This window comes from Pholcus phalangioides, unplaced genomic scaffold (genome assembly GCF_987345545.1).
Source record: "Pholcus phalangioides strain wild (caught in Gottingen) unplaced genomic scaffold, Ppha-v1.0 ptg000039l_1, whole genome shotgun sequence".
NCBI lineage: Eukaryota > Metazoa > Arthropoda > Arachnida > Araneae > Pholcidae > Pholcus > Pholcus phalangioides.
The window spans coordinates 7,056,502-7,078,859 of NW_028301625.1; the positions used below are offsets into that span (position 1 = coordinate 7,056,502).

General features: G+C 37.6%; 1 protein-coding gene across 3 annotated transcripts in view; it reads left to right on the forward strand.

The window, feature by feature from the left end:
• Wdr37 (WD repeat domain 37) overlaps positions 1 to 22,358 on the forward strand; it is a 171,004-nt gene that overhangs the window by 47,807 nt on the left and 100,839 nt on the right. The gene's annotated exons all lie outside the window — the stretch shown is intronic.

Below are 22,358 nucleotides of genomic sequence, written 5' to 3' on the forward strand. Positions count from 1 at the left end.
TTTTGATTGATGTCAGAGCTTGGAAGTTAAAAAACATGTTTCTATGTTCAACAACTTGTCAAGTGTGAAAGCTTTTTTTTTTTTTTAACTCTGATCCATAAAGTGTAAATTACATCAGGACTGGACAAATCCCAGGAGTCAGGTCGCCATGGCGACTCCAAAATTTCTATTGGTGCCTAAAATTTTCTTTATTTAGTTCTTAAATTGCAGTCTAAGAGCAGCACAAAATGTTTGGGATATATAGCAGTATATCTGCCAACATGAAGGAGGGTCACTATGCCCTGAAAAAGTCAAAAGAAGCATTATTTTGGACTTATTTTCTTTGGGTAAGAATTTTTTTGCACTGAGATTCTTTTGAGATTTGTCCAACCCTGGGTTACATTAGTGTTTCTCAAAGTGGGGGGGGGGGGTCATGGCTCCTTGGAGTGTCGCCAACTTTTGTCAAGCACAGTGCAGTGATTTGACTACATTTATGTGTGCTTGATTATTATGCATAATTGCGATCTAACTCTTCCGTAATAATAGTTTCCAAAAAGTATTTTTTATTATCATACTATTTCTATATACCTTTTACTCTTTTATGCTTTTCTTATTATTCACACTTGTGCCAGTTATTAGAAGGCATTTTAGTTTGCTCTGAAATTTATTATTGATGGAGGAGCTATCCAAATAAGGATAAACTACAGTTCCTCAGTTTCATACTCTGATTACTAGTTACTAACTCACATTCCCTAGCTACCTGGAAGCAGGGTTCACCTATATGCATCTAGATGCGGGCTTGACTTATCAAAATTCAATTTTAATCCAAATTTAAATGAGGAGTCAAAATACTCCTTGAAATTTCAGGTAATTTTTTTAATAGTCTTGTTTCTGTGTGTGTTTTTCATAAAAAAATACCTCTCTATTTACAAAAAATACTCCAAATTTTGCAGAAGAGTGAAATTATTCTTCAAAATTTTTTTTTTTTTGGATAACACTGCCTGGGAGTGGAAAACCTAACCTGAGTCTGTCATAAAACCTCCCAGATCCCTACTTGTAGTGTTATCAACAGTAAAAAAAAAAGTGCAGCTATAATTTTGAACATTTCTATTAAAAACAACTAGAATCACATGATTTAAACAGCCAGAAAAATATTTAGTCACTGATGATACAAGGCCACAACAGGCAAATTGCCCAATGAGGTGGCTGAGAAAAAGATGCCCATAACAAATATGGATGTCACATGTTTCTAAAATACAGCAACCCAATTAAAAATGCAATTGCAAAAAACTAAAAATTATATATACATGATAAAATATTATACAATGCTCGAAAAAAATATTTATGGTTGTCTTATTCTAAGTATTGATAGCTTCTTGATTTAGCCCAACATGTTTATCATATTTCTTTTTAAACGTGTCAGTTGTGTTACAATTTACTACTGTAGTGCGTTCTTATCTGTATAGATGGCGCGCCCTCCTCACGCTCCTGGTGATTGTAAAAAAAAAAGAAAAATGCCAGTTGGAATTATACCACCGATTTGTATACACGTGTCATCCTCCTCGTTATGTTTCTTTCGTATATTAAATCGTTAAGTTTTCATTACGTTTTATGTCGTCACTACAAGCATCGGATCACTGGTGACCTATAGGACGCATCTGATTTTGGACATTGAAGTTAATTTCTCCATCGTTTAAATTTCGTTTTCGCACCTTGTGCTTTCCGTTCGTACGCTCTTCAAAGATGAAACTTGTCTAATCTCCTAGTCTTTTGGATATACTATATATTTTTTTTTTCAAGCCAAGTCTACTCGTTTCTACCCAATATAGAGACGTTCCTGGAAATTCAAGGTGAGGAATAAACTTTCTACTCTCGATTTGCCGGTCTCCATACTTGCATTTGTCATGGCTCAACCTATTGCATCAGCTGAAGTTTCACGTGTGGCCTTTCGAGCCCCTCCGTTCTGGGAAGCAAATCCAGAGATTTGGTTTCTTCAAATTGAGTCACAATTCAAAACGGCAGGCATAACCGCCGATGAAACTAAATTTCACGCCGTTGTAGGAGCTCTTGATTGCAAAGTTTTGAACTATGTTTCTAATATCGTTCGCAATCCTCCCCAACAGCACATGTACGAGACTCTCAAAACTCGCGTGCTGGAGCAGTTTCAACAATCAGAATCTTCCAAATTGCGAATGTTACTCCAGGAGCTTCACCTAGGCGACAAACGCCCGTCCCAGCTTTTGCACGAAATGCAAACCTTAGCTGAGGGTAAAATGGAAAGTGACATTTTGAGAAATCTCTGGATGCAGAGATTACCTTTGCACTCCCAACAAATATTACAAGCTTCTAGTGAACCGTTAATTGGGTTAGCGAAAATAGCCGACAAAATATGTGAGGTTTCTAATGTGTCATCTAATACTTCAGCTGTGTCTCACACTTCAGAGTTTGATGATTTGAAAAACGAAATTGCTTCGCTACGGCAATCATTTGAAAGGCTTTCGCGATCTCCTAGACCATCTCGCGGTTATCGCAAGCGATCTCAATCTCGTAGCCGAAATAAATTCGGCGATGCTTTGAAAAACGGAAGGCTTTGCTGGTACCATGAGCAGTTTGGAGAAAAAGCTCATAAATGTATTCCTCCATGTCAGTTTCAGGAAAACTAGTGGGCTCGTCTGTTTCGGCGACAGCTGACGAAAGCCTTCTCCATAGTCGCCTATTTGTCATCGACGTTAATACGGGTTTCCGATTTCTAATTGACACTGGCGCATCAATCAGTTGTTTTCCGAAACGCCTGACTAACTTGACAAAACCTCACAAACTCTCACTGTATGCTGCAAATGGATCCGAAATCCAAACGTTTGGCAACAAAAATCTAGTTCTGAATCTTGGACTAAGGAGGGACTTTCCTTTCGTTTTCACTGTGGCAGATGTTTCACATCCCATTATTGGAGCCGACTTTTTGGAAAGATTTGGTTTGCTTATAGATGTTAAAAATTCTCGTTTGATCGATAATGAAACATCGCTATCAGTGAATGGTTTAGAATCCCAAAACGGCTCTTTTGGTTTAACGCCGATCTCTGGTGATTCTCCATACCACCGCATATTAGCCAAATTTCCTCAGCTTACCAGCTCAGTTCTAAATGCAGTTCCAAAGAAACACTCTGTCATGCACTTCATCGAAACTACGGGACCACCGGTTTTCGCAAAAGCTAGAAGATTGTCTTCTGAAAAACTTGCAGCTGTTAAAAAACAATTCAATGAACTGTTGCAACAAGGTATAATTCGGCCCTCAAAAAGCCCTTGGTCGAGTCCCATCCATCTTGTACCCAAAAAAAGCAACGAATGGAGAATTTGTGGGGACTTCCGCGGACTCAATGCAATAACCATCCCAGATAGATACCCGCTTCCAAATATACAGGATTTTTCCATCAACTTGAGTGGTAAAAAGATTTTTTCAAAAATCGATTTAATAAAAGCATATCACCAAATACCAATCAATCCTAAAGACATTCCCAAAACCGCCATAATTACGCCCATTGGGCTATACGAATATGTTTATATGTGCTTCGGCCTGAAAAATGCAGCTCAAACGTTTCAGCGTTTTATTGACGAAGCATTTCGTGACTTAGATTGTTGTTACGCATATCTCGATGATTTGTTAATCGCTTCCATTGACGAAAAATCTCATGAAGCTGACTTAAAACGTGTTTTTCAAAGACTAAATGACTATGGTATCGTGATCAATCCATCTAAATGTGTATTCGGTCAACGTCAAATTAATTTTCTGGGTTTTCTTGTTTCTCCCGATGGGATTGCACCTTTACCAGATCGAGTACAAACATTGCTCGATTATCCATTGCCATCAACAGTGACTGAATTGAAGCGTTTTTTGGCAATTGTAAATTTCTATCACAGATTCCTTAAAGATGCCGCCAGGGTGCAAGCTCCTTTGCATGAATTAGCAAAAAGCAAGATAAAAAAAGATAAAACTGAAATTGTTTGGTCTGAGGAGGCCAAGTCCGCTTTTTTGTCATGCAAGCAATCAATTGCCAACGCTGCACTTCTCGCCCATCCTGTTCCGAATGCAAAATTGTTTTTGACTGCCGATGCTTCCGACACTTCATTGGGTGCAGTCCTTCAACAGCAAATAGGAAACAAAACCCAACCATTGTCATTTTTTTCACGCAAGCTCAGTTCGACTGAAAAAAAGTACAGTACATATGACAGAGAGCTCTTAGCAATATATTCAGCTGTTAAGCATTTCAAGCACATTTTGGAGGGACGCAACTTCATAATTTTCAGTGATCATCGTCCTCTCACGTATGCCTTCAAACAACGTAACGATAAATGTTCTCCCCGGCAACTTAGACATCTTGAATATATTAGTCAGTTTTCGACAGATTTACGATATTTGCCTGGGGATAGTAACGTCATAGCTGATGCTTTCTCAAGAATTTGTGAAATTCACACTCCTTGTACAATCGATTATGCAGAATTGGCACGGGCGCAGGCAGATGATGATGAATTGCATACCTTGCTTCAAAGTGAAACTGGGCTTCAGCTAAAACGCTTCGATATCTCCGGTGTTAATATCTACTGCGATGTGTCTACTGACGATATACGCCCGTATGTACCCGTTTCAATGCGACGTCTAGCGTTCGACTCTGTGCATAATCTGTCCCATCCTGGGATAAAAGCCACTCTAGGTATGGTACGCAAACGATTTATTTGGAAATCGATTGCGAGAGACTGCAAAGATTGGTGTCGTACTTGCATCGCTTGCCAGAAGTCGAAGGTTATCAAACATACCAAGTCTCCTTTAGGCTCTTTCCAGGTTCCTGATTCTCGTTTTGCACACGTTCATCTGGACATTGTCGGACCCTTGCCTCCCTCTAAAGGATACACGTATCTCTTGACGTGCGTTGATCGGTACACACGGTGGCCCGAAGCGGTACCAATGTCTAACCAAACTGCTGAAACTACATCTGAGACATTCTTTTCTACCTGGGTGTGTCGGTTTGGCGTTCCTGAAAAGTTGACCACAGATCAAGGTCGTCAGTTTGAGAGTGATCTATTTCGCTCTCTTGCACGGCTGTGCGGCATCGAAAAATCCCGCACCACTGCCTACAATCCAAAGTGTAACGGCCAGGTTGAGAGATTCCACCGCGATCTCAAAGCCTCTCTGATGTGTGTCCTCAAAGGTAACGAGCACTGGACAGAGGTTCTACCTACAGTCCTGTTGGGGTTACGTTCCAGCATCAAAGAAGACCTCCAAGTATCAACCGCTGAGTTGGTATACGGCACAGCCCTACGCCTTCCTGGTGAACTCTTTCGGCACTCGGATGAGCGAGACGTCCTACCTCGATATGACTTCTTGCAGAGACTGAGAGACCATTTCTCCCGTGTGAGACCAGTACCAACCTCTCATCACAATTCGTCTAAGCCCTTCGTCTCGACAGACTTGCTAACTTCTCCATCAGTATTCGTCCGACAAGACTGTGTACGCAAACCTCTACAACAACCATACACCGGACCATTTGAAGTTATTTCAAGAACTGATAAGTATTTTATGTTGAACATTAATGGCAATCATAAAAATGTATCCATAGATCGCCTTAAGCCATGTTTTATGTTAAATAATAATTTATGTGACACGTTCAAAAATCAGTACATTTCCAGGTCTGGCCGAAGAGTGCGATTTCGTATTGACCCTTCGAAATTAGCTATATGATTCGTAATTATGTATGGTATATATATATATATTGCAATTTTTTTTATTATTTGTATGATTATTATTCAAATTGTCTTCTCTTAAATGTTTCGTCTTCGACTGGAGGGGGAGTGCTGTAGTGCGTTCTTATCTGTATAGATGGCGCGCCCTCCTCACGCTCCTGGTGATTGTAAAAAAAAAAGAAAAATGCCAGTTGGAATTATACCACCGATTTGTATACACGTGTCATCCTCCTCGTTATGTTTCTTTCGTATATTAAATCGTTAAGTTTTCATTACGTTTTATGTCGTCACTACAAGCATCGGATCACTACCCTTGGGGGCGATCTATTCCATTTATTAACACCGCTATTAGAGAGAAATTCTTTGAGACACCACAACCAATAATTGCCCCTTACTGCCTCGGAATAGCAGAAGAATGACTTTAGGAGAGCGCGATTAGATGTTTTTGAAAATGAAACCAAGCATTCTATTCGCTTTTTTGACCGCTAAACAATGTTCAGAGAACCTAAGCCTCTCATCAATGAAAATTCCCACCTCTGCGACCCTAGTTGCTTCCGTGATAGTGACATCACTTAACTCCTGAGAGAAATATGGGTTGTTTGAACCAAAATGAGTGACCATGCACTTGTCAATACTAAACATCATGCTCCATCCATTTGCCAATGCTCCAATCCTGTTTAAGTTGGTCTGGATCTACTCCCAATCACTTTGATTCCCAACTACCCTCGTTAGCTTCACATCATCTGTGAATTTGCTAACAATCCCCTCAATACCCTGATCAAGCTCATCAATAAAAAGTGAAAAAAAATGTGTGGCCAAGGACTATGAAAGCACTACACATGTTTACATTGCTCTCTACCCTAGACTCTCCTATCAAGAGGGGGGCCAACTGTCCCCTTACATCCATTATTGATGAATCTAAAAAATGATTTTGGGTCAGAGCCAATGTTATCTGCCAACCTAGATTCAACTTCCTTTTTACTATCCCTTATTAGTTTCTTCAATGCCCTTCTTTTATCAGTAAACAGCGACATCACTTCATCCCCTTTTATACTCTCCAAATGCTCTTTTCTTTTTTAGATAAAGGTTATGTGCACTATCCGTGAGCCATAGAGGGTGTGATGCACAAACACACTTTGTTCTTTTGCTCTTTTTTTGTGCAGCAGCTGTATTGGAGCGATAGGTATCTATGAAAACAGTATTTTCTGTATATTTAGAATAAAAATTGGGAGAATCATATTACATCTTGAACTTGAACTTCTAATTTTTGAAATTTCTGATTTTATCGAAAGTCGGTCATTATTTTAAACAAAAAACTTGAAGAACCAGGGTTTTCAATTTTTCCTGTTGTAACAATGGTATTGGTGAACCGTTCTCTTCAATGAATCTCTTTTTGTCGACTTGCTTTTTGGAAAGATTTTAGCTTAAACATCGCTCTCTTTGAGCAGAAAAACAAATTTGGGGATTTTTTTCAATTTTGGCAGAGGAGACACACAGATAGAGCTTTCCATTTTATTGAATACGAAAAACAGATATGTCTGCTACTCATTAAAAATGAATTTATTTTGGGAAATAAATGCAGAAATAAATATTTTGCTGACAACTCTATAGCATTTAAAAAAACTGATGTTGGCCATATTGGCTGACATTTTTTGCAGAGAGGGCACGCAGATAGAGCTTCCCACTTCATTGGATACAAACAACAGATATGTCTGCTACTCACTACAAAAGAATTTATTTTTGGGAAATAAATACATAAATAGATATGTTGATTATGGCTCTAGAGCAGGGATGTCAAACTCGCTAAGTCCCAACAAGATTAAAAAAATAGGGGGGTTTTTTTCGTTAAAAAAATAATTTTTTTCTAAAAAGTGTGAAGAATTGTCATAAAAAAAGCAATGAGAGGCTCTACATATATGAAATCAGCTACATATTCGCGAAACGATCCAAGCCTTTCAGCGACAGTTCCTTTGTTCAGGAATGGATGAGAAATGCTGCGAAAATACTATCTTAAAATATGTGCAAGCATTTCATGATATCGTTGAATGCATCAAAACAAAGTGGGGTCGAATGAATAACAGCAATAGCCAGGGGCGGCTTAAGCGAGAGTGCAAATGGTGCGGTGCACCTGGGTGACAGGTGTGAAAAAAAGGGAAAGTTCATTTATAATGTAAAGGAGGTCCAAATGTAGTAAGTAGTCTTTTGCTACAATATGTAAGATTTTACTGCAGGAGGAGGTGATTGCTATTGGCCTAAAGTTAAGGGGATTGGAAAGTGAACCTGATTTGTGGATAGGAATAATTTTATTAATTTTCCAGAGTCGTTGGAGAGGATAGCAGTATTAGTGAAACATTGAACAAAATTAAAAGATAGAGACTTCATCATCAAAAAATTTAAGAATGGAATTTGGGATGTCATCGGAGCCAACAGAATAAGGTTTTAATTTTTTCAGTAATTTTAGGATACTCTGTTTGGAGAAAAATATTGGGGGTGAGTTGTGAATAGAGTCAAAAAATGAGTATTGAAGAGGGGAGATGTCTATTGAGAAAACCAAGCAGAATGCTAAATTGAATTCTGCAGCCATCTCTGAAGGAGAAGATATATCTTTATTTGAACTTCTGAGAGAAGTAGGGGGCCAACAGATTTTGGTCTAAGATAACTCCAAAACTTTGTTGGATTAGTTTTTAAATAATGGGGTAGTGAATGAGAGAGATATTTGGTCTTTTGGACGGAAATGAGGTTTCTGAGGTCTTGGGTGGAGGCTGAAATTACACATTTAAGTGAATTGAATTTTTTGGTTTTATATTTTAAAGTGATACAGTGGATTTTTTCCTCTTTAGATTAATAATATCTCTGGGGATCCACGGGTTAAGAAAATACTTAGAAGAAACTTTTTTAATTGGTATTGTAGCTAAGTATTTGTCTATAATACATTTAAAAGAGATCCAAAGGGTGTAAATATTATTGAAAAGGATATGTATAGGAAATCATTGAAGTGGGAGCAAAGAATATTTTGCATAAGTGTGTGTGTGTGTGTGTGTGTGTGTGTGGGTAATTTTCTTTGTTAAAATTACGTTTAGGGATGGGTTTGTAGGACGGGATAGAATATAGGAGGGTAAAGTTAATGACACTGGGATTTTATGGTTGGAGCAACCCTCAAAGATGGAAGTAGAAAAGATTGAAATTCGGTTTGAGATAGCGATAAGGTCTAAGGTAAAGCTGGAGTAAAAGGTGGTTCTTGTGGGTTCTAAGATGGATTGGACCAAGTTAAATTTAAGGAAGATGTCTAATACTTTGTTATTAATTCTGTGATTGCTGGACAGGGACTCCATATATTTCCAGTCAATACCAGGAAGATTCCAGTCTCCAGAGATAATAAATAGAATGTGTATTGGAAAACCTTCAAGAATTATTTTAAGTTGTTCAAAAAAGGTGGAAGTTTGAAGAGTTAGGAAAACAGACCACCCACACGTTGCTTAAAAAGGAGCATTATGATTTTCGGAAAAAAGGTTGGGAGCCACTACTCTAATTTTACTACTGTAGGGTGAGTGAAAAATCCTAGTCTAGAGACCGCACAATTCACAAGTGCATCATTATTTTGCGATTACACAATTTTTTTTCTTAATTTTTTCCTACAGCCAATCACGTTGCTTAATCCTCTACGATAATTTGCATAACTGTATGATATCTTCTTTTTGTATCGGATCGCTGAACAGCTGTGCAAACAAGGTAGATAATATTTCCACTGCTGTTCCGCGAGACATTTCAAAAATGTGCAATCATGCTATTTTCAATGTAATATAAATGATTTTATTTTTTAAACCAACAAATTTACACACTGAAAGCAAAAACTGAAATATTTAAACAGCTAAAAGCGGATCACGAAAATCTGTAAATTTTAGTAAAATATTTCTCCAGTTTATCAATGCATTTTTCGATAGCAAATTAACTATAAATAAACAGAAAAATTGTAATATAAAAAAATATATTACGCAGGTTAATAGTTGAAATATTTAATAAAATTTTTAAAAATCTAAACTTCAGAAGAGAAAAGGTAACTACATTTTTAGAACATTATTGGTCTTAATTTTTTTCTACATGCTTTTGTTATAATATTTAATTTATTAATTATATATTTGTATTTTAAGAGTCAGCAAAATATATTGTAAAATGTATTGCATCAGCAATGAAAATTAAAAGGTTTAAATCATTTTCGTGCGAGGAGTGGAAAAAAGTTGTTTACTTCCTATAGCTGGATTTGAACGTTGGTCTTCAGATTCACAGTCTGATACACTATGACCTACACCAATTCAGTTGATGTAAAAGGTTCTAAAACTGTTCTCTACAAAAGCATATACTTTTAAAAAAATATACTAAAAAAAGCATATATATTATATACTATATATACTTTTGAATGTGAAAAAATTTCGCCTTTTTCCACCTTCATCACTCGCTGCCATTAACCATGGAATTTTTATTTTTCCCTTACGTGAATTAAAATAAAGAATGTTTGTGTGGCTTACGGCGCATTAATCTGTCAGGATCACACAGTTGAACTTATATTACCGGAGAGAGTATTGCGTCAGCGGCCTCCGCCTTGGCAGTGCTGAGAACGGTGTCCCCTAACATCATTCATCGGAAGATCACGTGACTCGGTGAAAACACACAATCCCCCATTATTTTCTTATAGTATCCACAGGAATTTCAAACAATAAATGAAAAATTATTTCAGCATCGATGAGGTAATTCAAAAATTAATGAAAGAGATAATTCCAGAATTAATGAAAAAGAATTCCAGAATTAATGAAAAAGAATTGCAGAATTAATGAAAAAGAATTGCAGAATTAATGAAAAAGAATTGCAGAATTAATGAAAAAGAATTGCAGAATTAATGAAAAAGAATTCCAGAATTAATGAAAAAGAATTCCAGAATTAATAAAAGAAAATATTCTAGAATTAATGAAAGAAAATATTCTAGAATTAATGTAAGAGATAATTTTTCAGCATTGATAAAAAAGTGATAATTCCAAAATGAATGGAAGAGGTAAGTTTAGCATTGTAATGAAAGAGAATAAAATTAATGAAAGATAATTCCTGAATTAAAGAAAGATAATCTCAGCATTGATGAAAGAAAACAGTCTAGAATAAATGAAAGAGATGATTTCAGAATTAAGGAAAGAGATAATTCCAAAATTAATAAAAGCGATAATTCCAGCATTAATGAAAGATAATTTCAGATTGATGAAAGATAATTTCAGATTGATAAAAGTGATAATTCTAAAATTAATGAAAGTGGTAATTCCAAAATTAATGAAAGTGGTAATTCCAAAATTAATGAAAGTGGTAATTCCAAAATTAATGAAAGTGGTAATTCCAAAATTAATGAAAGTGGTAATTCCAAAATTAATGAAAGTGGTAATTCCAAAATTAATGAGATATAATTTCAGAATCAGTAAAAGAAATAATTCCAGCATTAATAAAACAAATAATTTCATCATTAATGAAAGAAATAATTTCAGCATTAATGAAAGAAATAATTTCAGAATCAGTGAAAGAAATAATTCCAGTATTAGTAAAAGAAATAATTTCAGCATTAACGAAAGAAATAATTTCAGCATTAACGAAAGAAATAATTTCAGCATTAACGAAAGAAATAATTTCAGCATTAACGAAAGAAATAATTTCAGCATTAACGAAAGAAATAATTCCAGTATTAGTAAAAAAAATAACTTCAGCATTAACGAAAGAAATAATTTCAGCGTTAATGAAAGAAACAAATCCAGAATTGATGAAAGAATTTATTCCAGAAGTAATCAAAGAAATAATAATTCATAAAGGAAATAATTCCAGAATTAATTAAGGAAATTCCAGAATTAATGAAGGAAAATCCAGAGTTAATGAAGGAAAATCCAGAGTTAATGAAGGAAAATCCAGAGTTAATGAAGGAAAATCCAGAGTTAATGAAGGAAAATTCAAGAATTGATTAAAGAAAATTTTCCAGCATTAATGATAGAAATGATTCCAGTATTAATGAAATAAATAATTTAATATTTTTTCATCTTCAGATGAATCTCTATCCTTTCTTTTAATCTTCAAAACCCAGTATTTAGAGACCAAACTGTGCATTCCTATGGGCAAATTGGCAGGCATGAACTTTGTTTTTACAGAGCCACATGATTTCCTTGCAATTGATGTCGCTGCCATTGTGGCGGTTGGATGCTCCCTCCAGTAATATAAGCTCGATGGTCAGAATACATTCCAGTAATTACATAACGAAGCCACCTTGTGTCCAACAGATTATACAATATTACTGTAGTGGGAATTATCGTAAACCAAGAAGAGGCGCAATTGGCTGAAATCTCGTAATCGTGGAATAGCAGTGCATTTGCGAAATTAGCAACCCAGCGTCAGCACATGGGTGCAAAATCATTAGAAGAGAAGCAGCTCTCTGCAGTGCTGAACCAACACCACCTATAGAACTGTTCTATAGGTGGTGTTGATTGAACACGTTGGAATGCGCATGCACATAATTATCAAAAATAGGTTGCTACTCTCAATTGGTTCCGATTGGCGACTAGCAGATGTTTAACTTTTATATATTTTACTATGACGCGGCGCTTACTTTCCATTGATGGTACAGTCGGTAGCATAATGAGTTGTAACATTGTGAGTCTCGGGTTCAAATTCACGTTGTGATTTCGCTGAAATAAACAATTTTTATGTGAATGAGCTCTCTTGCAAAAACTCATGGGTGATGCAGGGCTGATGGGCTCACTGTTCCTCAACCCGCCCCCCCCCCCCCACAGTAGGCGCATCATGACCCATCACCCCCGAATATATATATAAGTACAGTAATTATAAATCTATCCTTTTATTTGTCATGACGGCTCTCTGTCCTGGGAGGGGGGGGGGGGCACCTGGCTCACTTTTCTTGCTAATCCGCCACCCTACGCAGCACTTATATTATTATTACAAGATATACAGAAGACTGGATGTTGTAAAGATATTTATTATTTGAGATGTTAATTTCTTAAGGAAGGAAAAAACTCATCTCTGCCTCTACCGGGAGTCGAACCCGGGTCCCTCGATTGCCGGACGAGTGCTCTGACCACTAAGCTACAGAGGAGATAGAGATTTTCCTTCGCAAGTGGAGAGCGACATTCATGTCATACATATATTATTACCCTGCACCTCTCCGGGGATATCGGGATGTTTAATATTAGCTTTGAGAACAAGTGGACCTAAACTTGGTTATGTCCGCATTTAAGAATGAACTTGTGCAATGGTTTAACACTGCTTCCCTTACAAGCGATTGGCAAGAAATTCAGATAATTTCTGTTTGGCGAATCTGATAAATATAATAACCTTGTCCTAACCTAACCGCATGTGAGAAAAAGGAAGGAAAGAAAAAGAAAAGTAAGAAAAATAATGAAAGGATAACAGTATAATACATAAGTATAAGAGAGATATATACTTATCTATTATATATACTCTTATTCCCCCTCTCTTATCTGTAATACTTGCAGCTAATGGAATAGGTACAAAGTATATTTCTCTCTTTTCACCCACACCTACCTTTTTTCTTTAGCTCTTAGATGTATATAGTAGAAGGATACATCACGGAGGTGAAATAACTATTTTTTTTCCTAGGGTTGCAACAAAGCTTCACATTGATGACGAGAGAGGAAAGAAAACACACACACACAGAACTTTTTGAATTTATTCCACTGGCATTTGGATGCAATATTACGTCCTTGATTGTAAAGTGGTTAAAAAAAGAATAGGCTGTGTTGGACACACTGCTGCGGTTATTTTCATGAAAACATCAATCTTGTATAATTGTGATTGGGATCATGGGAACAAAATTTCCCATGAGTGAAGGTTCGAAATCCATGTCAAGATCAATCTGAAGTTGGTTTCTTGGCTACTAAGAAGGGGGAAATGGTAGAGGAGAGACAGAGAATAGGAATGGATGATGATACAAACTTTTAAACTAATAATGGGTTAAAATGCGTTTTAAAAGGAGTGCAAGAGATTTGAAATTATCTGTGTTGTATCAGTAAGCCAGTAACTATTGTTAGACACGCGCTAACAAAGTGCATACTGAAGTTGAAAAGCGAGCCCATTACTTCTAAGAATTGGAACGAATGCTGATTTTTGTCACAGGCCCACAAAAGTGGTTGTCTATGCCCGCAAATGGTAATGAAGGGCCAAGAACGAAATTGGCCATCCATATATGCAAATGAGAATCGAGGCCTGAGAAAGCATGACTGTGCAGAGTAGAATGAAAGTTGCAAAAGAAAAATGTTTTATATATTGGGGCTTGGCTTCCTAATTTTAAAATTGGCTGCATTTCATTAGTTGTCTGGGGCTCGGTTTCTTGTGAAATTTCAGTGCACGTTCTCTAATTTTTTAATTGCTTATTTTTATTTATCACACAACCCAGCTGGCAAGATGCACTTACACTGGCAAGATTCCAAACTAAAAACATATGAAAACATAAATCAAATAGAAAAACTTCATATAAGGTGTAAAGTTAAAATCGTCCAAGGAAGAAACGAATCCAGCATAAGGGGTAGAAACAAGGTCATGTGGGAGGCTGTTCCACAGTCTAGCTGAACGGCATCTAAAGCCATAAAAATAGTAGTCGCCTCTGGCCACTGGAATTTTCAATTGAAGACTGTGTCTGCGGCGGTTAGGTTGTCTGTCCAAGACCTCGATGTTTTTCCCTTGTTTTGAGTATTCATTTGCGATCTTACCCCTTAACTGAGAGGGTGTATAGCAGTCAAAATGACTACCAGAAGCTTTTATCGTTTTGACATTTTAGGAAATCCTAAAGAGTTGGATTCTTGGGTCTTGCCCACCTATGGCGATGCTATGCTTTGTTATTTGCTGACTCAACGCAGTATGAAGGCACAACAATCAAAAAAAGATCCAGCTATTGCAGACATTCTTGAAATTATCATGCCAAAGATAGGAAATATTTGGAAAACTGCTTCAATTGGTACGGTTTCTCACCAATGGGATATGCAAAATTTTCAGATTTTACTGTAAATACAAGAATTTTCAGAAAAATATGAAAGCAAGGAAAGGTTCTCAAACTTTCAAGTTGAGCTTGAAATCTTTTCAGTGCAAAGCACGGAAGTTGTTCGACATTGCAGCATGCTAATGTGATTTTGAAGACTAAGGGTGACAAGTTGAGAAAGGTCCCAAATTTAGAGGGAGATTTCTTGCAAGATCAAAGAAGTACACGCAAGATGGCCATTGGTCGAGTAGATGTCCTAACAACGAAGAAATTGAAAAACAATGAACAAAGAAAAATGAAAATGGTATCCCGTGTGAAGTCATCTCAAGAAGAAACAGGGGAAACCAGTGTATCAAGCACTGAAAATTCATCTATATCCAATGATTCTGAGAAAAGTGATCTATATGAGCCGAAACACAGTTTACCGTTGAAGTTAGCATTTTCATCTACCAGTACCCAAAGCTGGTTCATCAATCAGTGCCGAAGCAAGTACTTCATTTGCTTTTGAAATTCTACCATCATCCTCTCAGATGAGAACTAAATTACCGAATGTTGCTCTTGCTTGTGATAGAACTATTGTGTCTGATCGATCAGCTGCAATTATTGAGAATGCTGTGCTGGAAGATGTTGGGTTATTGACAAAAGAGAAGCCAAATATGACAATAGACCGGATGAAAATAAGGCGTGAAAGAGCATCACAGAGAGTTCTTTTGCAAGATAAAATTCCTAGAACAAAATGTGCAAGGAATATATTTTGATGGTCAAAAAGACAAAACTTTAGCTAATGTCAAAGAAGGTGATTCTTTCTATAGAACAGCATTTCTCAACCTTTTGAAGTTCGTGGCACCCTTGGGAATAATAATATTAAAAACTTGGGGCACCCTTCCTTGAATAAAGAATACAGTTTATTGCAACAAAAATCACAATCAAAATACACAGCAATAGAGTTTTGTTTGATTAATCATTAATATAAAACTTCTCTCTCAGTCCAAGCTAAAGTAGGTTCACTATACATGCACACACATTCCAACATGTACCAATTTGAATTGGTAACGATCGTTAGAAGTTCTCCGCGGAGGAATATAGATGAGGTTTAGTAGTCGAGATTCTAGGTAGAAAAAGATGGAAAGTGCATATCTATTACATTTTGCATTTTTTGCAGTGTTGACAAATGAGGTCGTTCAGCTTATCCGAACGTGATGTCACTCTCAGTTATTGCTACGGACGTTTCAGCAACTGGCTGATGCAAAGATAAATCTAGGAAAGAAAACTTAACTGGCCTTACGGGAAATCGAACCTACGTCCTCTTATTTGCTGGGTGAGTGTCCTAGACCACTAAACTACAAAGTCAACGAATCCTCTTTCCTTAGAGCTCATGTGCGCTGAATGGGAAAATACATAGACAGCATGCATGAAAGTAATTAATTCGACTTAATTTATTTTAAGACCTTAAGTGGACCGTAATAATTTTTGATTTATCTCCATAATACCTCGCTGCACCCCTTAGCAGATATCGTGGCACCCTAGGGTGTCGTGGCACACAGGTTGGGAATCACTGCTATAGAAGAACCATATCTGAAGAACACATAACTATATTGCAGGAACCCGGGTCAATTTATCTCGGTCACACAACTTCAAGAAGTAGTAGAGCAAGGGATATAATTTCATCAATCCTAGACTTTTTGAAGCAAGATTTTGATACAAAAGAATTGATAGCGATCAGATGCGACAGGACTGTTACCAATACTGATTATAAAAATGGTGTTATCAGATTAATAGAGAAAGAAATAGGCCATCCCTTCCAATGGCTTATTTGTCTTTTTCACTTCAATGAGGTACCTCTAAGGCATCTTGTGAAGCATCTCTAGATGGATGTTCCATCAGTCCACACAGGCTTCAAGGTGATATCGGAAAAAGTTTGGAAAAGTGCGAAAGATTACCTATGTGTTGTAAAATTTAAACCAATCTCTAATAATCTTCCGATAATGGACAGTGACAACAATGATTTAAGTGCAGATCAGAGATATCTTGTGGAAATAGTACGGGCAATAGAAATGGGTGATTTACCTGCTTCGTTATCACACCGTGATCCAAGTAAACTTTCGCATTCTAGGTGGCTAACGCTATTTTAAGGTTATACTCTGCAACAGAAAAGCCCATTGAAAATCTCACCATTTTCACTGAATACATAACGAAAGTTTATGCACCAATGTGGTGCAACATTAAAATAAAGTTATCGTGTGCTAATGGAGCAAGATAGTTGTTCAATTTAGTGGAGTTATCCAGGTTTTTACCTAACAAAATATTATGCATCATTGACCCAGTTATTCAAAGGAATGCTTTATACGCCCACCCAGAGAATTTATTGCTCCAGTTCACTTAAGTGGATCATGGTACATTTGCAGATTAGCCTATTAAGGGGTTGGCAGCACATTTCCAGATCCCTCGAGTGGCCCCGCGGCACTCTCTCACAGATCACTTCAGCAGCCCGTGATATTTTTTTAGATAATTTTGGAGGCTCGAGGCTCATTTCCGGATAACTCAAGAAGTCCGCGACATGTTTCCAGAACAATGAAGTGGCCCGCACCTCCAAAACAGTTGAGCACCCTTGTGCTAAATATCCGACAAAGGTGTTTCAGCGACTGGGACTTTGGCAATAAGTGCTTTATTATTATTATCGAATACTGGCAAGGTTTTATCATTGAATCGAGCTGCGACAGACTAAACACCCTCCAATTATTATATCTTCATTTGCCATCTGCAGAGGAGTCAATTTTTGGTTTAGAAGATTCCACGTACGCACACAGAGTAAGATATGCGCGGTCTTTCGTACAATGCTCCTACTGAGCTGAGATACACTCCTCTGAGGTGTTATCGGAATTTGACAATATCTGCCCCTACAGATGATTATAAACTGAAGAGCCAAAAAAACTGGTACAGGCATGCGTATGCAAATAAAGAGATATGGAACCAATCAGAGTACGGCACTGCGGTCGGCAACGCCTATATAACACAACAAGTGTCTGGTATAGTTGTTAGATCGGTTACTGCTGCTACAATGGCAGGTTATCGAGATTTAAGTGAGTTTGAACGTGGTGTTATAGTCGGCGCACGAGAGATGGGACATAGCATCTCCGAGGTAGCAATGAAATTTTCGTGGTCCTAACAATAAGTAATTCTTATGAAGATTTCCCGTTTATAGTGTTTTCCTATTTACAATGTTTTTATGATGGTTTTTTGAAAAACGTTGTAAGCAGTATCCACTTTAATTAACAGTTTGAGAGACACATTTATATATTTACTAATAAATCAATCTATAAATTCCCATCTGATTGATTTTACATTTCGTAAAAAAATATTAGCACTTTCATTATCTTCTGATCAAATTTAAAGCAAATTCGATTCTCTCCTCTCTCAGACACTTATCTTCTGATTCCCTATTCATACTTTGGCTTTCCTGGTAAAATGATTATATTTTCCCTTCCTGATGGTCCACCACTTTGATCTGTCGCTATTTAACTGCCACATATTTTAAATCCTGAATATGGGAGTTATGTCAGATTTGTGTTGGAGAAACTTAACAGTGTGCTTATGTGTGTGTGCCCAGCATTTGGCGTGTTTTGTTTTCAGTAAGTGGTGCCATCTATCTAGCGCCGCAACTAGATACTTTCTTAAACGGGGCAAGCACACATTTTGGCACATCTATGTAATGTAGAAGAAGCAGTTATAAAGGGTGGATTTGGTGTCCACCTCTAATCCAGAGCCCGGGACCCGCCTGTCCCTCCACCCTCCCAGTTGCGGCCCTACATCTATTCTCCAAACTGGTAATGCTTGCATTTGAAGTTTAATGTATACATATTTGTGTTGTAGGCCTGTGTGATCGCCGTGGCTACCAGAAGTTTTTTTCAAAGGAATAGCCAACTCAAAATTTGAAAACCTTAGAAAATCACATTTTTAGCCGATTACAATTGCGCAATCGCGGGTTTCAAACCCGGATTTTCACCAAAAGCAAAATTTGGGTGTGGGTTATAAGGAACCTCTTCCCTTCCCCCCCCCCCCCGAAGATCAAATATTAAAAATATTTTTGTAGAGAATTAAAATATTGGAATAAAATAATTGCTTTTATACTATCTGTTAATTTAAAATTCTTTTCCAGTGTTAGTGACCCAAACTTTCTGTGAAGAATTAGATCCTTGTTGTAAGGTATCGGGAAGGAACATGATGGGATTAGAAAGCTTGGGTGGGGGGGAGAAAGGCCCTCGACGGGAAGAGGAAAGAAGCTTGGTGTGTTTTCAGTAGTTAGAGTGTGGCTCTTGTGGACTCAGGAGGTAGTTTCAAAGGCTCGCTGTAAGCGAGGAGAACGTGGTAATAGTATAATGTTTATTGTTGAAAATTATAATTAAACCAAGAAATATATATAAAAGTGGCAGTGCTTATGATTGTGGCAGTCATTGAAAACGAACCCGACACTTGTGCTCCTCCAAAAGCTGATTCTGCGTACACACCCGTGATTTTCGCGATGCGAAACGGTGACTACCACATAGCAGCTAGATGACAAAACAGTGGATATTCAAGGTTAAGTTTTTACAGATTCGGTTTTTTTTCCACGATCTCGGGAAAGTTTTAAAATTTGAACGGGCGTTCCAATCCTTTACGATTTTAAAAAAAATGCGCATTCCTAATATTGTAGGAACAAGGCGAATTTACGCTGTATAGACGCTATCTTTGAATGCCGGCAGATAGCCGCGAAAGTATCGTAATTTCCGGTATGTGACCGGAAGGGAGAAAATCCGCAGTGTAATAAAAACTCCAAAATTTGACAATTTTACACGGCCCCTCATTCAGGGAAACACAATTAGAAATCCCTCATCTTATTCTTCAACAACCCGCGTATATATCAATACAGTACAGTGTACAAAGTAATAAAACCACTTTTTCAAGGTCGCGCGATCATGATACGTGGTAAAAAGAAGAAAAAAGAAAGGAAAAAAAGAGTTGGGGGAGGTTTTTCTGTCTATTTTTTTCAGAGTTGCCAGATTGGCGGTTTTTCCGCCAAATTGGGCTGGTTTGAAAACGATTCGGCGGGAAATTTTTGGCTTTGGCGGTTTTTTGGGTGGTTTTTCCAAAATTGTTGCTCATGGCGAATTTTTCTCCCAATTTTTCTTTACTTTTATTTGTTTGCGAGCAAAGAAGTTTTTCTTTTTCACTTCAGTCAGTGATGGTAACTCGTGGGAAATTTCCCATATTCGTGGGAAAAATTGGCCAAAATTGGTCCCCATGGGAAATTTCTTGGCGTTTGTGGGAAATTTTGAGAGGTCATAAAACAAAAGAATTTTTGTTGAAAAAAAAATATAAATCAAAACAATGCTTTTCTAGTGACAAAATATTTCCACCGATAGATGGCAGCACAAATTTCGGAATGTGTGGGAAAAATTTAGTCAAAAGGGAAATTTTCGAGGGAAATTTCACTTGACGAGCTTACCATCACTGACTTCAGTCCCCACCTCTGTTGTGTTTTCTGGCAGAAGTGGGGGGGGGGGCCATCTCACCCAACTATGGAAAGCCAGAACTTTCAACCACAATGCCTTTGCCACCCTATAGTTGAAGGGGCGATAAAACAAAACCAGTTGACATGACCCCGGGCACCTCAAGAGAAGAGGGCCTCAGAAAAACGAGAGGTAGTTGTATTTTTCGGGGATTTTCCATGAAGGGAATCAGAAAAATCACTTGGCTCGGGGCGCACGATGCTCTTAAAACGGCCCTGCCAAGAACCCAGAAGAGTTGTTAAATTTTTTGTTTACTAGACCGTGGAAAATCTGGTCTGGGACTGATTTTTAAAATCATTGTACCAAATTTCGTTGGCACCTATGCACAATTTCAAGGTACCTATGCACTTGAGGCAGTGCCGTCTTGACGCATGGGTCGAACCGGGCACGTCACGGAGGCCTTGAATGAAGAGCGGGGTGGGGGGATAATGAGATATGGTTAAGATTTGCGAGATTAAGCATGTGAATTGGTAAGTAGGCATTTGCAGTCTGGATAGAGGGCTGAACAAAATCAATTTGCCCGGGGGCCCATTATGCTTTTGAGACGGCCTCGACTCCAGGCCATCTCTGGGCCGTTTTTCCAGAAGAGAGAATGTGTAGCCCTGGCTTTCGCAACTTTTCAAAGAAATAAATTTATTCGGTAAAAAAAACCCATTTTTTTCGTAAAAGGGGGGGGGGGGAGTTACTGACTATAACAAGAAAAGCTACAGTTGGATCCCGTTATAACGAATAACGTTATAGCGGAAATCTCGTTGTAACGAAATCTTTTCCCATCCTTCAAATCAATTTGCATAGCAACAATGTATTGTGCAATTCCTGTATAACGAAATGAAAAATCCGTTATAACGAACTCGAAAACAAGTGTCCGAAAAACAACAGTCTATCTCCATGTACTCTTTCAACGTTTTTGAAAAAATCGGACAGAATCGAAATTGCAAATTCAAACAGAGATATTGGATCTCCTAGGAGAAAGATCTAACTTTCTAATTTACAAGATGTGGATGCAGCGGTCTTTACCTGGTTTCAGAACATTTCGTTCCCGACATGCGCCAGTTATCGGTCCACTCATAGGAGAAAAGGTTTTGGAATTCACACGTGCTGTTGGATGCGAAAACTTTCAAGCAAGTGTTGGCTGATTGAATCGTTTCAAAGAATGGTATAGTGTGGTAACAAAACAGATTTGCGGGGAAGCAAATTCAGTTGATATGATTAAATTATGTACCAGAAAGAGCTCCGCAAGTTAAAAAAGGTTGAGAACCGCTGCCCCAGAGTATGTTTTGCTACTTACAGCGTCTGAAGCCTTCCAATGCATTGCTAATGCACTCCGAAGTTTCAATTGGCCTAAAGAGAGACGTACAAGTTTGGCCATAAAGCCATCAAGCTAGTTTGAAACTCTAAAACGATATTTATCGATATTATTCATTGGTTGGTTTTTTTCCCCCTTGAGCCAAGATTATTGTGTTATTTTGCAGGAAAAAACGTAAACGCCCTTAGAAGGAAAAAAAATCTGATACCCCCTCGAGAAAATTCTGCGTAAGCCTATGAAGCCGCACTTCGCGCTTTCTGTCAGGATTTGTATTCCTCGGGGCTTTGAGGAGCCGATAAGAATAATAAAATAAATTTTCAAATTTCAATTTCGCCGTGTAAGCCGTTCTTCGCGCTTTCTGTCGGGATTTCCGTTTGTCGCCGCAAGTGGTTTGTGGCGCATACGAAGATCAATGGCGATCAATAATTTGGAAATTCATTCTATTTTCCAACTTGGCGAAAAGCAAAGGATTCAGGGTTGCCTTTTTCTGCCATTTATCGCTTTTTCTATCCGTCACAAACAATGCGGTTCCTCATAATTTTCTTTGAGAATTTTTTGAAATTCTCTCTCTCAAATTGCAAATAGACCTTAAATGCCAAATAATATTGCACAAAGTTAGACCGTATCATGAAAATCTTAATTTAAAATTTTCACAAGATTTTTTCGAAAGCAATGTAATGGTAGAGAAATCTTTTAATTCATATGTATAAAATTACATGTCTTGACAGCCTGATTCACTGATTCATCGCCGAGCCGCAACCACTGAAGC